The sequence below is a fragment of the Marmota marmota genome, unplaced genomic scaffold (assembly GCF_001458135.2).
Source record: "Marmota marmota marmota unplaced genomic scaffold, marMar, whole genome shotgun sequence".
Classification (NCBI taxonomy): Eukaryota; Metazoa; Chordata; class Mammalia; order Rodentia; family Sciuridae; genus Marmota; species Marmota marmota.
The window spans coordinates 15,854,671-15,867,427 of NW_026000196.1; the positions used below are offsets into that span (position 1 = coordinate 15,854,671).

At 41.7% G+C, this 12,757-nt stretch overlaps 1 pseudogene; it reads left to right on the forward strand.

Moving 5' to 3' along the window:
• The first annotated feature begins 403 nt into the window (after window positions 1-403).
• Window positions 404-904, forward strand: LOC107148355 (annotated as a pseudogene).
• The last annotated feature ends 11,853 nt before the right edge of the window (window positions 905-12,757 follow it).

Genomic DNA, 12,757 nt, shown 5'->3' on the forward strand with positions numbered 1-12,757 from the left:
AAAAAGAAAAAAATTCTGTCACATGCCACAACATGGCAGTTACCTAGAGTAGTAAAATTCCCAGAGACAGAAAGTAATATGGCGGCTGCCAGGGGCTGGGGGAGTGGAGGGTGGGGAACTGTCAAATGTATATAGAATTTTAGATTTGCATGATAAAAAAAGTTTGGAGTTGGATGGTGGTGATGATTGCACATCGCTGTGAATGTATTTAATGCCACTGAACTGCACACTTGAGAAGGGTTACAATGGTAAATCTTGTTATTTTTAGCACAATTAAAAATTAGAGAATAAAAATAAAATTGTTGACTAGCCTGTGTGCCATCCTGGCTATGCTGTGAGGATCCAGTGTGAGCAGGGAGTGGTGGCTGAGTAGGCAAGATTCATAGACACCACAGCAAACAGGATGGAGAACTACCAGAAAGCTGGCTCGGTAGAGCTCCCAGAACCTTCACCAGTGTTCCAGCTATCTCCTGACACCCTGGATTTGTGGGTCCAAGATGGCAGCAAAATTCAAACCCTGCTGAGGCTGGCACTAGGTCTGTTGGAGACGGGCAGCACAGGGCATGTGGTGCTCTCAGGTTCTGGCTGGGTTGCAGGGAAGGCTGTCAACAGCCTGAGATTATCCACAGCTCTTCCCAGACCTATACCAGCTCACCAAACTGTATTTCCTGCACACTGAGGACAGCTGGGTCCCAACTTCACCTAACACAGGTCTAGACCTGCTCACAGGGCATGCCATGCACCTGCAATGTGGGTTCTGCTCAGCTGGGAGTCCCTGAGCCCCAGAGAGTATGGCCACCAGACCCCTGGGGCACACCCTAGCCTGGGGTCCATGCCCAGTCCTGGTTGTGGACCCCAACTTAGAAGAAGACCTTTGAGACACCCTGTCCTGAAGACCTGCTGAGCCAGGCTGTTCTCCAGGCCTGACTATTTGGGATGGCTGAGCCTTTTCTGAGAAGCCTTTGTAGTCACAATCCCAGAAAGTCTTGGGTCCAAGGAAGTCCTGCCTCCCCCTTCTCTCTGGCATATGGGAAGGGACTGCTGTGAAGAGTGCCAGGTGTGGGTGTCTGCTAATTTCTGGATTGTTTGAAAGGGGCTTACTCTGCCTCAATCCTATAGAACATCTGATCTGCCTTCTGACAGAGATCAAGTGAGGGGAGTCAGGAAAATAAAGGTTCTGCCCATTTGTCTGATGAAGAAATAAGTAAAATAAAATAGTTTGTGATTATGTAGCCTGCAGTTCTTCCAGGAGAAATTTCAGGCCATCATGAGGAGGAAAAAGTATAGCACGTGATTAAACCGCCCCTGGAATCAGAAAGGCCTGGGTTCAATTCCCAGCCTGGGATGTTGACTACCTGTGTGGCTTCAAAAAGGTGCTTAACCATTCTGTGCCTCCATTTCCCCCATCTGAAAATGGGCAATAATTAGAGAACATACCTCAAAGGGATTTTATGAAGATGATGAGGGGCCTGTGTTTTGCATTCAGTGAATGAAAGATCTTGGCCTTATGGCCACTGTCCTCCTCCTGCATATCGCAAGACTTCCCAGCAAGACGAGACCTGGGAGGTTACTAAAGGGGCTGAGAAAAAGGAGGGCGTAAATCACCAAGCAACGCAGGACAGTCGGCATCTTCCCACCGAACAACCTGTGAACCCCAAGTGATCCTAAGGGTGGTCTTACATCCCACCCACCCCCCAATGCAGTTTTATCTCATTTCTACTGATTTTAAGTCAAAACAGTTTTGTGGAAGTTTTTTTTCAATCCTAAATCCCACTTGCCCTGCATTGGTCGCTTAAAAAATGTGAGAGGTCAAAGAAAATATAGGCCAATGAAAATAACATTGCAGCAAGAAATTAATTGCAAAGCCTGTTTAATATGACAGGGGACTCCCTAAAATCCTATTATATCATTCCCTGCTTCCCTTCATCGTGTGCACTGGTTCTGTGCACAAAGGCCAGGGCAGGCTCCCCGGTGCATTGCTGCATTAATTTGACATTTCTGGCTCCAATTAACCTTACATTTCAGCTATTTTCTAAAGATTGTTCTTTTAATTTGCGATAAGGTTAGTTTTTTTTTCCTATTGGTGTTTCACTGGCTTGTGCACAAAGGCCTGTTGTAGAAAATTCAGCCCAGTTTCTGTATGTTTCAAAGGACAGTGTCCTTTATACTTTGCCTGTTCATAAGCAGAAGAGTTGGGTAACGGGCAGTATATGTTGGCTGGGACAGGTTGCAAGTCCAGAAGAATCAGGTGAAGTGACCCCACATTGGCACAACGAACATTGGGAGCTAATAGCCCATACTCCAAGGGAAAAGCAAGGAAAACCAATAGCAAAAAGAATGCTGGATTCTGACTCAGTAGATCTAGATTCGAATCCATGGGTGTCTCTTAGCAGCTGTGCTACATGGGCAACTCGACTGTCGCTATAGTCTCAGGGTTCTCATATGCCAAATGAGGCAAGTTTACCTCCTCAAGAGGTAAAGATAGAAATCGAGATAAAAGTGCCTTTCTCATAAGAGACCTCCCCTATTGTCACAGATAGTTTTAGAAAAGCAGCCAGCAAACTATGGTCCACAACCCAAACTGGCCCACTAACTGGTTTTTTATATAAAGTTTTATTGGAACACAGCCAAGTTCTTTCATGTATTGTCTATAGATGCTTTCTCATCGCAACAGCAAAGTTGAGGGGTTATGACAGAAACCTTAAGACCTTCAAAACCTAAAATATTAATTAGCAAACACTTTAGAGATAATGTTTGCTGATTTCTGATCTAGAGAGAAGAAAGAAAGCTGAGACAAGGATGGTGGAATGTGATGGACATCATTATCCAAAGTACATGTATGGAGACACAAATTAGTGTTAACATACTTTATATACAACCAGAGATATGAAAAATTGTGCTGTATATGTGTAATAAGAATTGTAATGCATTCCACTGTCATTTATTTTTTTAAATCAATTTAAAAAATAAAAGTTATACAGTAATAAAAAAGAAAAAGAAAAGAAAGAAAGCTGAGAGGCAACAGGTCTTGGCATCACAACACCCCTGTGCTTTGGCTTGGGTAAGTGTCCCAGAAGGGCCCAGCTTGTGGTACAATTGGGAGGTAGTAGGACTTTTAGGAAAAGGGGCCTCAAGAGAGGAAGTTAGGTCATTGGAGTGTGCCCTAGAAGAGAATATTGGACTCAGAACCCCTTCCTGTCTCTCTGTTTTGCTTCCTGGATGTCATGAGGTGAGTAGCTCTCCTACTATGTACTCTTGCCATAATGTTCAAGGAAAAATAAACACTTCCTCCTTTTAGTTTATCTCAGGTATTTTTCCATAGTGATTGTCAGCTGCCTAACACACCCTCCTGTTAGAGTCTGTAAACAAGTCAAAATAACACCTGGCATTTTGCCAGGGGAATGTTAGAGTTCGTAAACAAGTCTGGATGGTGCCTGGCAAAATGCCAGAGGGAGTGGTTTGAAAAGTAACAAAAGCAAGCCATTAAGTGTGGAGATTCCTTATTGGTTGACTGATGTATCTAGTTTATGCTAATTAGATAAGCTGTGTGGAATGTATAAATACTGCTCCTGTCCTGCAATAAACGGCTCCTACTCCTGCTGTATCAACGTACACAAGTTATTCGTCACCCCCCGGTTATTTTGCTGCAGCCGGACTGCGGCACCCTCCTTCACCCTTGTCTGGTTTGGGTGGTGACTGAGCTCCTGCACTCTCTGTAGGACCACAGTCTCAGAACAAGGTTTCATCTGATACTGTGAACAACTCTCATTCAACTGGGGACGTTAGTTTATTTTCTAAACTACGTTAGCCCTAAAATACCATCTTTAGAGTTGATGCCCCTTATGCCTCTGCAAATACAGAATTTATTTTCTGTAAGATATTTTGAGCCTTTCTCCAACTTCCTTCTTTTAACTCTTCCGTGGGAAAGGCTCTAAGTTATGTAGGCTACTTGGGGAGAAAGAAAATGAACCAGATGAATCCTTTTCTCCTTAATGCCTATGCTCTGATTGGAAACATTCACATAAAATAAAATTTGTGGAAATGGGAGTCAAATGAATGTCTTACTCACAATGTTCGGTCTGAGGACCAGCAGCCATGGGATCCTCCTGGAGCTGGTTGGAAATGAAGAATCATGGCCCACCACAGACAGGGTGAATCAGAATCTGCATTTCAACAAGATGACTGATGGATACACATATCAGGCAGTTCTTCTGGAAGCATACAAGAGATTTACAAAAGGAAGCAGGAACAGGGTCAAGAGCAGGGAGGAAAGTAACAGCTTATGATGCATCTTTGACAGGTGGAAAGAAGAGGGAAAAGGAACAATTAGGAAGGAAGGGTCTGGCATGAGGGGGCAGCTCTGAGAATGTCATGGCCAGTTCAAAAAAGATTTTGAATAAACTTGAATGTTATCCCTTTTTTATCTGTAGAAATTGGTTTCAGGACACTCCTACTCCATGCATAGTATTTGCATAGAACCTGCACACATCCTCCCACATATTTTAAAATCATCTCTAGATGACTCAGGATACATAATACAAAGTAAAAATGCTAAAAAAATAGTTGTTGTATTATTTAGGGAATAATAACAAGAAAAAAAATCTGTACATATTCAGTATAAATGCAAATTTTTTTTCTGGGATCAGATGCAAAACTGAGAACCAATTGTGATCAATTCCATGAGTTAAAACTGCCCATCTTTATAATTCTGCTACTCCTCTTCCTTTGTCCTTGATTTCCTCAACCATTTCCTGTACTTTTATTTTATGAGCCTCAAAACTTTTGTGTGTATATACATAATTTGCTTAAAAATTCAAAGCAATTTTTATGGATTGAATTTGAAGCATCTTTTCTCAAAAGATTATCCCTGTCATTGAACACTCAGATCACTTTTCTACCAAACCAACACTTGAATGAAATTGCTCTGTGGCTGAAATATCAGAGATCATTTCGAAGTGCCCATCCCCCGTACCCACAAATAGACACCGCCCTTCTTTGTCAATGTTGTATGTTCCCTAGTTAGTTAAGGAAAACTTTCCCAGCATTTGGTGCTCACAAAAAGGATTCAAAAGATGTTTTTTTTTTCACACTTCAGGCATCAGATGCTGGTTTTTAAAATACCCTGCATGGTGTGAACTTAGCTTTCAACATCAAACACAACTTTTTCAAGTTTGAAACTAAGTGGCTGAGAAACAAAGATGTTGGGCAGCAAAATGCACATGTGCAGAACATCGCATTGTTAAATCAACATACGTGTGGGTGAGTGTGGCCATTCATACCAGAGAAGACAGTTGGAAGTCCTCCCACGATTCTGAGTCCCCCAACCCCCAGTGGGTATGCATGCACAAAAGTGCGTGCACACACACACACACACAGTGTATCATTTGCTAGACTTGCCAGCTGAAGCACTGTGTCTTTTGCATTAATGTGTGTCTCCATATGTGTATTTGACATCTGTATCAGACAAAGAATGTGGTGCAAATACTTAATGAAATAGAGTTGTTCTTCTTTCCTGTTTAAAAAGAAATAGCTTTGCACACCTTCACAATCACTGTGATTTTGTAACATCCTAATTTGTTGCATTTGAAAAACCAAGAATACCTGAGAATGGTTTTAGAAAAAAACACAATCAGTCTTCCTTATCTGGGGATTCTGAATCCAAAGACTGGACTTGCAATTGTTTTCCAAAGATTCAACCAACCTCAGGTCAAAAATATTTAGAAAACAATTGCATCTATACTGAACATGTACAGATTTTTTTTGTCATTATTCTCTAAACAATACAGTATCACTATAATTTCCAAGCATTTACATTCTATTAAGTGTTACAATATCTAGAGATGATTTAAAGTTACAAGAGACTACGTATAAGTTCTATTCAAATGCAATGCCATTTTATGTAAAGGACTTCAGCATCCATTGATTTTAATATCCGTGCAGAGTACTGAACCCTGACCCTCATGGATACTAAGAAATGACCGTTTGCCTGAGTGTTTTAGTCAACTATTTCACCACTGTAACTAAAAGACCCAACCAGAACAACTGTAGAGGAGGAAAAGTTTGAGGGCTGATGGTTTCAGAAGTCTTAGTCCATAGAAGCCTGGCCCCATTTCTTGGGGAAAGGTGGGGCAGAAATCATGGCAGAGGGAAGGGGCTCACATGATGATCAGGAAGCTGAGAGAGAGAGAGATCCACTTGCCAGATACAAATACACACCCCAAAACTACCCCCCAATGCCCCACTTCCCCCAGCTACGCCCTATCTGCCTTCAATGACCAACCAATTAATCCCAACAGGTGATTAATTCACTGATTGGGTTAAGGCTCTCACAACCCAATCCTTTCCCTTCTGAACCCTCTTGCATTGTCTCACACGTGAGCTTTGGGGGAATACCTCACATCCAAACCATAACCCTGAGTCTCTGCAGGATCCGGGCCTTGCTGGCTGCCTCGAAGGACACCAATGGTGGCACATCTGATGATGTGTGCCCCTGGTTCCCATGCTCACTTCATCTTTCCAAGGTTAACTTTTCTGATGTGGCTGTTTTGTCTTCACTGTGTGCTAACCCTTAAAAAAAGGCAAATGGGCAATCAACAGAAAGAAACCAAACTTCATGTCATAAGATTTGGCTTCCTCTGTGTCTTGGATGAGCCTCGACATGCTCATCTGGAAAATGGGTCCATGCTACTTCCTCACATGGGTTAAGGTTCAAGGAATGTAGGTGTGTGAGCTTCACTGATTGTTCAGAGTCATGCAAACTAAGGTATCCATGCTGAAAGCTACAGTCACAAGAATACACGGCTGTCACCAAAGGAAAGGCAGACCAGAGCCTGGCCTGGCAGGAAAGCTCAGGAAGTAAAATCCTTTTCTGAACTTTTCCTCAGCTTTACCCTTCAAGGTGCTTCTTCCTAGGGAATAACAGTTTTAACATTTAATAAAGTATGACAAGCCCACTTCCACTTCTGTATGTCAGTTCTCCCAGCCTCATGCAAGGCTTAGTCTTTGAAGCAGTCAGACTTTTCTAATCAAATGCTCATTTTAAATGTTTTGAATACTATAAAAGCACAGTTATTGAGTGCTCATCATAATGCTATAAAGCACTGTGCTATGTTTTTTAAACCTCATAAGAATCCCTGCTTTATTGATGAGGAAAATCAAGGTAAATAAAGTCAAATAACTTGCTTCAGGTCACAGAGTTAATAAAGGGTGACACAAAGGTACAGACTGAGGACTGTGTCACATCACTGCACATCTCTGTAATTACTGAGTTCTGTCTTTCAAGGGCTTTTTAGAATGACCCCTCCTCAATACTGCTACTTTGCATATTTTAAATCCCTCGAAACATTTTAGAAAGCATCAAAAGCAAACAACAAAACAAGTAGGCAGAACCCAAGTAAGAAAAGATCATGATTACCCCAGCATCTACTTTCCAGGAAGACCATTCCCGGCTCCCAGGCGAAGACTGTGGTCCCAGATTAATTATTAATAGCTTTGCCTCACTCTCAAAGTGACCAGGCTGGAATAATAAACTATGTGGTCAACCCAGGCTCAAAACTTTTGCAAGAACATATACACATAAAATGAATAATAAAAGAAATTCCCAGAGATAACCCTTGTGGAAATTGCTATTTTTCTGCAAAGAATATTTAATAATGATGCATTGTATATCTCAAAATAGCTAGAAGATGGAATTTTGAATGTAATCACATAAAGAAATGGTAAGGGGCCGGGGTTGTGGCTCGGTGGTAGATTGTTTGTCTAGTATGAGTGAGGCACTGGGTTCGATCCCCAGCACCACATAAAAACAAATACAAATAAAATAAAGGTATTGCATCCATCTACTACTAAACTTATATATATCATAAGTTTAATGTGATACATATGGTAATTACCCTGATTTGATCATTACCAAACATATATATGAATCAAAACATCTCATTGAACTTCATAAATATGTACAATTATTATGTCACTTTTTTAAAAAACTTGGAATATTTTATCCCTTGCTTTAAGATTCTTAGGTATCAAGTCCTTAAACCTCCTCTAGACTATAAATTATTGTCTGCAGTTCAAATACCCAACTTCTTAGTATGGGACTCCATACCCATAGATTCAGGGCTCCTGGAGATTGACATTCCCAGAACTCTGTTTTAAAGCCATATTCCTCCAAGTTTTAAAGTATGAGTGTGGGGGGGGAGGGGGGTTATTCTGTTGTGCTTTATGTTTTAACTTCAGTTTACCTATTGGTGGGGGGAGGTGGCAGGGAATGGCCTCACACATGCTAGGAAAGCACTCTACCACTGACCTATATCCCCAGCCCTGCCTATTTCATTCTAATTTGTTTTGAGAGTACAGATAATAAAAAGGGAGAGAATTATTTAAACCTTATTCTAATTGCATAGTTTATTTTAATTCTGTTTACACTTGAACTGATTAATGTGTACATTTAAATGAGTTAATAAAAAGTTCTATTTTATAGAATTATTTCCAGTTACCTCTGTTTACCATAGCAAGGAAACTTGAACATTAAAGTGCAATTCCCTAAATCTCACCTATTTAAATGTGTATTGAGTTAATAATAATTAAGACATATTGACTCATCAGAATGATGAAGATGTCTTCTCTATGTTTCATGGTAGAATTTTGTGGAATGCTCTGGTGCCAGTTCCAGGAGAAGCCCCTCTCTGCTACCTCTGGGAACTCTGGATAGAGGGTCACACTTTCAAGCTTATTGCTATGGGGCACCAGGAAGGATAAGGAAACCTCTGTGTGTGAACCTCATAATGCAAACACCTGGAGCTCCCAGTGACCAGAATCCTCTCTGGGTATCTAGAGGATTGCTCTTTTTTTGGTTTGCTCTGTGTGTGTGTGTGTGTGTGTGTGTGTTTCTGGGGATTGAACCCAGGGCCTTATGCATGCAAGGCAAGCATTCTACCAACTGAGCTATATCCCCAGCCCTATGGTTTGCTCTTTGAGACCTGGAAACCAGCCATGGTCACCCATTCCTGGAGATCAGCACAGGACACATGGAAACATGGCAGTGCTTCCTCCTCTGAGAGACTGCTCTGCACTGTTCCTTCAGAGGAATATCCATCCATTATCCAAAATGGAGAACTGCAGACAGACAAAAACGTTGGTGAGATTTTCAAGACATCAGCATAGGCAATGATGTTTTGGGATATGACTGCCCAAAGCACAGAAAACAAAAGCAAAAGTAGACAAATGGAATTCCATCAAACTGAAAAGCTTCTTCACCGCAAAGGACACAATCAACAGAATGAAGAGACAGCTTATAGAATGAGAGAAAATATTGACCAACTATTTATCTGATGAAGCATTAATGTCCAGAATATATATTTGAGGAGACTCAGAAGCTTAACAACAAAAACAAAAACAAAATTCAATTTTAAAATCAGCGAATGATCTGAATAGACACTTATCAAAAGAAGAATACAAATGGCCAATAAGTATATGGAAAAATGCACAAGCCGTTAGCCATAAGGAAAATGTAGATCAAAACTATAATGAGATATTATCTCATCCCAGTTAGAATAGATAGTATAAAAATAAACACATAGAAATTAACACCAAGCATAGGGGTGCACGCCTATAATCCCAGCAGCTTGAGAGGCTGAGGCAGGAGGATCACAAGTTCAAATCCAGCCCCAGCAACTTAGCAAGGCCTGGAGGAACTTAGGGAAACCCTGTCTCAAAATATAAAAAGGGCTGGGGATGTTGCTCAGTGGTTAAGCACCCCTGAGTTCAATCCCTGGTACCAAATAAATAAATAAGTAACAAATGTTGGTGAGGATGTAGAGAAAAAGTGTCATACACTGTTGGTGTGAATGTAAGTTAGTATAGCCATTATGGAGAACAGAATGGAGGTTCCAAAAAAAAACTAAAAATATATCTATGATATGATCCAACTATCCCATTTCTGGTTAAATAGCCAAAGGAAATGAAATCAGCTAGGAATGTCACCCAAGGTTCGTCCCCAGAACCACCAAGGAAATGTAATCAGTATATTAAAGAAATACCTAGCCAGGCTCTGTGGCACACACCTTTAACCCTAGTGCCTTGGTAGCCTGAAGCAGGAGGATTGTGAGTTCAAAGCCAGCCTTAGCAACTTAGGGAAGTCCCTAAGCAACTCAGTGAGACCCTATCTCTAAATAAAATTCAGAAAAAGGGCTGGGGATGTGATTCAGTGGTTAAGTACCCCTGGGTTCAATCCCCTGTCCCCCTCAAAAAATTTTTTAAAACCTATACAACTGGTAACGGCAGCATTATTCACAGTAGCTAAGAAGTGGAATCAAACTAGGTACCCATCAATGGATGAGTGGATAAAGAAAATGTGGTATATATGTACAATGGAGTATTATTCACCTGTAAAGAAGAATGAAGTCTTGTTATTTGCAGCAAAGTGGAACTGGAGGACATGTTATGAGAAATAAGCCAAACAGGAAGATAAATACCGCATGTTCTCTCCCACATGTGGAAGTTTGACAGGGGGTGGGTGAAAAAAGAAAAGAAGAAAATCGACCTGAATGTAGACTAGTGATCAACAGAGGTTGGAAAATGGTGGGGGGGCTGGTGACAGAGTGGGTAAAGGAAAGGCAGATTTCATCAATGCATACCATATGCATATATTGAAATATCACACCACCCACCTATATATACAATTAATACATGTTAATCAAAAATTTTTAAAACAAAAAAAAATTTAGTGAGAGAGTTCCAACCTAATCAACCTTAAATAAACTTTCTATTTCCTATGAAGAAGGATTGTCTTATGCTGCCTTTTACATAATGAAATTACCCACATTTCAAATTCTTTTCTCAGAGCCCCAGAGCTGGAACATTGGTTTCCTGTAAAATTGGGACCTCTAACCCCTTCAACGTGGAAGTGTATCCCAGGTTGGGGCTACTGATTATCTCCTTTTTATTTGAGCTAGTTTCACTCAAAGGACAAAACATACAGGCCTTGAGCACTTGACCCTCCTGAAAATATTTAACATCTGAATTAAACCACAGGCTTTGCCAGAAGTGCTCTTCGCATTTTATGTCTGAGGCTATTTTTCCCCCAGCATTTAATCACTGAAACATAAGTAGATAAAGACAACTCGGATGAATTGTGTTCCTGAACTAAATGCCATCAAGGAAATTCCTTATTTTCCCCTTCTCACGGCAAATGTTATAAAATGTTCTACACCCTTTGTGTCCCCACCGGATTCAATTATTCTGGAAACAAACATTATTGTTCAAAATGAAGATCCAGGGGCTATTAGCGTGATCCAACAGCTGTACTAGGGGTGAACCCAGAAGCAATGAGGCAGAGATTCGGATGGAGGCGAGGAAGCCTGTTTTGATGGAGAATCAGAGACAATAAAATTATACAGCCCTCTTTGTTTACTGCCCTTTCGGGATTAATGCCAAAAGGCCCATTCCACAACAATTGACTGCAGAAAGGAATAATGGGGCTTATTGGACATTTCCAGAAGGCACGTCTAGACCACCTTCTTCCCAGTGAATCAGTCAACAATATTTATTAAGCACTTCCGTCACATAAAATATGCTGTGAAGTGCTGTGGGGGTATAGAAAAGAAAGTCAATCCCATGCCGTTCTGAAGAAAGAGAGGCACTCTTTTTAGTTGAGCTAAGTTCCTATTTCATGCAAGATCATGAGCTGGGTGCTTGGGGCCATAGAAAAAAATCTCACCCCAGCCTATAGGAGACATGTCCTGGGTACCTGTCTTCCTGTTGGTCAAGCAGGGAAGGGTAGAGTGGGTGACCTTGGCCATAGCTAGACTCAACAGGGCAACACCCACATTCCAGGTATAAAATGAACCCTTCTGAGGTCTGGTGGAAACATGTGGGAGTCTTTCTTAATAAGTTGAGCCACAGGACCCAGAGCAAGGTGATGTGGTCTATACACCTGGCTCTGAGGCCATGTGAACTAAGCTTGCAGAGGCCAGAGAACAGGAGGAGATGGGAGCAGAAAGGAGTGAGATCCTATGCAGCCAGCATGGCCGGAGTCATGGAGAGTCCTCAAGGCCCCCAAGAAATAAGGGAGGACTTCAGGCACTGACCTCTAAACTTCAGTTTGCATTGCTCGCCCTCAAAGTGGGACTTGGACAGATTTCTGGGAAGCCAGGCAAGGGCCCTTGAGTTTCAATATACTGTTGACTATTTCTGGCCAGTGCTCAAAAAATTTGAAGGAGAGGAGATAGAGCCTAGGCAAAGGGTGAGGGACCCAGGGTACACAGGCCAGAACTTGTCGTGGCCTCCAAAGGACCCTCAGGTACATGTGCATAATAAGGGAGCCACTGTGGAGCTAGGTCAGGTCCAGGGAGGTAATAGCATCTTACAGAAGCGTGAGTCAATACCGTGAACTGAATTGTGGCCTCCACCCCAGAATTCATACGCTGAGATACTTACCCATGATGTGATGGTATTTGGAGATGGGGTCTTTGGTAGATAATTAGACTATGTGAGGTCATGAGAGTGGGACCCTCATAATGAGATTAATGCCCATATAAGAAGAGGCACCAAGGAACTCGCCCTTCCTCTGTCTGCCATGTAAGCACACAGTGAGAAGGCAGCCATCTGCAGCCCAAGGAGAAAGCCCTTACCAGAGTCCCACTATGCTGGAGCCTCAAATTGGGGCTTCACAGACGACACTAGAACTGTGAGAAATAAATGTCTGTTGTTTAAGCCACCTGGGCTGTGGTATTCTGTTATAGCAGCCAGAGCTGACTAA